The 4,423-nt window shown below is 38.6% G+C and overlaps 1 non-coding gene across 1 annotated transcript; it reads left to right on the top strand.

Annotated features, from left to right (window-relative positions):
• Window positions 1-3,947: 3,947 nt before the first annotated feature.
• Window positions 3,948-4,077, top strand: LOC132514171 (small nucleolar RNA SNORA11). Its single transcript, XR_009538662.1, has one exon. It is a non-coding gene; the product is annotated as a small nucleolar RNA SNORA11 (small nucleolar RNA).
• Window positions 4,078-4,423: the final 346 nt, after the last annotated feature.

Below are 4,423 nucleotides of genomic sequence, written 5' to 3' on the forward strand. Positions count from 1 at the left end.
ATTAACAAATTGAAGGAGAAAAACCATATGATCTCAATAGATGCAGAGAAAGGTTTTAACAATACTCAACACCCATTTATGATAAAAACCCTCCAGAGGGCTTCCCTGGTGGTGCAGTGGTTGGGGGTCTGCCTGCCGATGCAGGGGACACGGGTTCATGCCCCGGTCTGGGAGGATCCCACATGCCGTGGAGTGGCTGGGCCTGTGAGCCATGGCCGCTGAGCCTGCGCGTCCAGAGCCTGTGCTCTGCGGTGGAAGGGGCCACAGTGGTGAGAGGCCCGTGTACTGCAAAAAAAAAAAAAAAAAAAAAAACCCTCTAGAAAGTAGGCATAGAGGGAACTTACCTCAACATAATAAAGGCCATATATGACAAACCCACAGCCAACATCGTTCTCAATGGTGAAAAACTGAAACCATTTCCACTAAGATCAGGAACAAGACAAGGTTGCCCACTCTCACCACTATTATTCAACATAGTTTTGGAAGTTTTAGCCATAGCAATCAGAGAAAAAAAAGAAATAAAAGGAATCCAAATCGGAAAAGGGGAAGTAAAGCTGTCACTGTTTGCAGATGACATGATACTATACATAGAGAATCCTAAAGATGCTACCAGAAAACTACTAGAGCTAATCAATGAATTTGATAAAGTAGCAGGATAGAAAATTAATGCACAGAAATCTCTGGCATTCCTATACACTAATGATGAAAAATCTGAAAGTGTAATTAAGAAAACATTCCCATTTACCATTGCAACAAAAAGAATAAAATACCTAGGAATAAACCTACCTAAGGAGACAAAAGACCTGTATGCAGAAAATTATAAGACACTGATGAAAGAAAGATGATACAAATCAATGGAGAGATATACCATGTTCTTGGATTGGAAGAATCAACACTGTGAAAATGACTCTACTACCCAATCTACAGATTCAATGCAATCCCTATCAAGCTACCACTGGTATTTTTCACAGAACTAGAACAAAAAATTTCACAATTTGTATGGAAACATAAAGACCCCGAATAGCCAAAGCAATCTTGAGAACGAAAAACGGAGCTGGAGGAATCAGGCTCCCTGACATCAGACTATACTACAAAGCTACAGTAATCAAGACAGTATGGTACTGGCACAAAAACAGAAACATAGATCAATGAAACAGGATAGAAAGCCCAGAGATAAACCCATGCACATATGGTCACCTTGTCTTTGATAAAGGAGGAAAGAATATACAATGGAGAAAATACAGCCTCTTCGATAAGTGGTGCTGGGAAAACTGGACAGCTACATGTAAAAGAATGAAATTAGAACACTTCCTAACACCATCCACAAAAATAAACTCAAAATGGATTAAAGACCTAAATGTAAGGCCAGACACTACCAAACTCTTAGAGGAAAACATAGGCAGAACACTCTATAACATTAATCACAGCAAGATCCTCTTTGACCCACCCCCTAGAGCAATGGAAATAAAAAAAAAAAAATAGGACCTAATGAAACTTAAAAGCTTTTGCACAGCCAAGGAAACCATAAACAAGATGAAAAGACAACCCTCAGAATGGGAGAAAATATTTGCAAATGAAACCACTGACACAGGATTAATCTCCAAAATTTACAAGCAGCTCATTCAGCTCAATATCTAAAAAACAAATAACCCAATCCAAAAATGAGCAGAAGACCTAAATAGACATTTCTCCAAAGAAGATATACAGATTGCGAACAAACACATGAAAGGATGCTCAACGTCATTAATCATTAGAGAAATGCAAATCAAAACTATAATGAGATATCATCTCACCCCGGTCATAATGGCCATCATCAAAAAATCTACAAACAATAAATGCTAGAGAGGGTGTGGAGAAAAGGGAACCCTCTTGCACTGTTGGTGGGACTGTAAATTGATACAGCCACTATGGAGAACAGTACGGAGGTTCCTTAAAAAACTAGAAATAGGACTACCATACGACCCAGCAATCCCACTACTGGGCATATACCCTGAGAAAACCATAATTCAAAAAGAGTCATGTACCAAAATGTTCATTGCAGCTCTATTTACAATAGCCAGGTCATGGAAGCAACCTAAGTGTCCACTGACAGATGAATGGATAAAGAAGATGTGGTACATATATATAATAAAATATTACCCAGCCATAAAAAGAAACGAAATTGTGTTATTTATAGTGAGGTGGATGGACCTAGAGTCTGTCATACAGAGTGAAGTAAATCAGAAAGAGAAAAACAAATACCATATGCTAACACATATATATGGAATATAAAAAAAAATGGTCATGAAGAACCTAGGGGCAAGACGTGAACAAAGACGCAGACCTACTAGAGAATGGACTTGAGGACACGGGGAGGGGGAAGGGTAACCTGGGACAAAGTGAGAGAGTGGCATGGACATATATACACTACCAAATGTAAAATATGTAGATAGCTAGTGGGAAGCAGTCGCATAGCTTACGGAGATCAGCTCTGTGCTTTGTGACCAAGTAGAGGGTGGGATAGGGAGGGTGGGAGGGAGGGAGACGCAAGAGGGAAGAGATATGGGGATATATGTATATGTGTAGCTGATTCACTTTGTTATAAAGCAGAAACTAACACACCATCGTAAAGCAATTATACTCCAATAAACATGTTTTGTAAAAAATCCTGTGCTTCCCGAGTCTGCAGTCTAACAAGGAAGAAAATATGAATATAAATAACTATAATTCAATATAAAAATATTAAGTGGCATGAAAGGAAAATTCTATGGGTGAGATGACTTCTACTGATCATGTTGCCTTCCTAGGTTGCCACCTTCCCAAGCTGAGTCACCTCTGCTCTGTGGCTTCTCTTAAGATGTTACTATGATTATCTAAAAACAGAGAAGGACTCTAGATCAGTTCTTCTCCTTGGTCACACATTAGAATAACCTGAGGTGCTTTTAAAGCTCTCAGGCTGCACCACAGTCCAATTAAATCCAAATTTGGAGGGAGAGACCCAAGCATCAGCATTTAAAAAAAATTCCCCAGATGATTCCTCTGTGCAGCCGAGGTTGAGAATTGCCAAATGACTTCTGTATCCAAAGTCCTACGCCAAATTCTATGCAGTGCTATAAAAAAAACCCATAAAATACATGTCTGTATATCGAGGCACCTCACTTTTTAATACCATGCTATTCTTACGTCACATCATTTTTCCTTGTGCATTTCTGTCCATTCAAGCAATTAAAGATAAACAGGTTAGCCATTTGAACTCATAACTATTTGTACCTTATTAATTGCCCAGTTTAACAGAACTAGTGAACTTAAGATGCAGATGGGAACTGCAAGTTCAAAGCCATGAAAAAGTTAATGATTTATCCTCCCCCCTGTTGTTGCAGAAAGATGACTATTTGATAACCCTCATGTTTATTTTGGAAGCAAAGGAGATGCCTGCTATAAAGAATGATCCCAATCTCCATTCTAGACTCCATCTAGAAGTCTAGAATTGTAGCTGCCTTTCTTAAAAATTGAAGTATAGCTGATTTACAACATTGTGTTAGTTTCAGGTATACAGCAAAGTGATTCAATTATACATAAATATTTTTTCAGATTATTTTCCATTATAGGTTATTACAGGATACTGAATGTAGTTCCCTGTGCTATACAGTAGTACCTTGTTGTTTATCTATTTTATAGATAGTAGTATGTGTCTGCTAATCCCAAACTCCTAGTTTATCCCTCCCCTTCCCCCTTTCCTCTTTGATAACCATAAGTTTGTTTTTTATGTCTATGGGTCTGTTTTCTGTTTTGTATATAGATTCATTAGTATTTTTTTAGATTCCACATATAAGTTACTTCATATAATATTGTCTTTCTCATTTTGACTTACTTCACTCAGTATTATAATCTGTATGTACATCCATGTTGCTGCAAAGGGCAAATTTCATTCTTTCTATGGCTGTAGCTGCCTTTTTAAAAAAGTTTTTGGGATGTGCTCAGAGCAGGGGGCCTGAAGAAATGGCTCCTCTGTTTACAGCACACCCAACAGGAATCTGGGTTCATTGTGACAAGGGGCACAAAACTTGTGGCCTTCCTATGAACAAATACCCAACACGTCCCCCTGTACCAGTGGGACAGGGCTCAACTTTGGAAGAAAAGCTACAGTATTTAGTGGCGGAGTTTGCCACCTAGAGCCTGTCCGGTCCACGCATGTGTGGGCCATGAGTGGTCTTACAGACATAAAGGCTTTGAACCTCTCTCTTCAAGGAAAAAAAAGAAAAATAGATTCCAACTATATGCCATTCTGGAAAAGCAAAACTATGGAGACAATAAAAAGATCAATGGTTGCCAGGAGTTTGGGGGGAGAGGGGAGATGAAAACACAGAGTACAGTTTTTATGAGTAGTGAAAATGCTTTGTATGACATTATAATGATGAATATATGTCATTATACTTTTGTCCAA

This window comes from Lagenorhynchus albirostris, chromosome X (genome assembly GCF_949774975.1).
Source record: "Lagenorhynchus albirostris chromosome X, mLagAlb1.1, whole genome shotgun sequence".
NCBI classification, from domain to species: Eukaryota; Metazoa; Chordata; class Mammalia; order Artiodactyla; family Delphinidae; genus Lagenorhynchus; species Lagenorhynchus albirostris.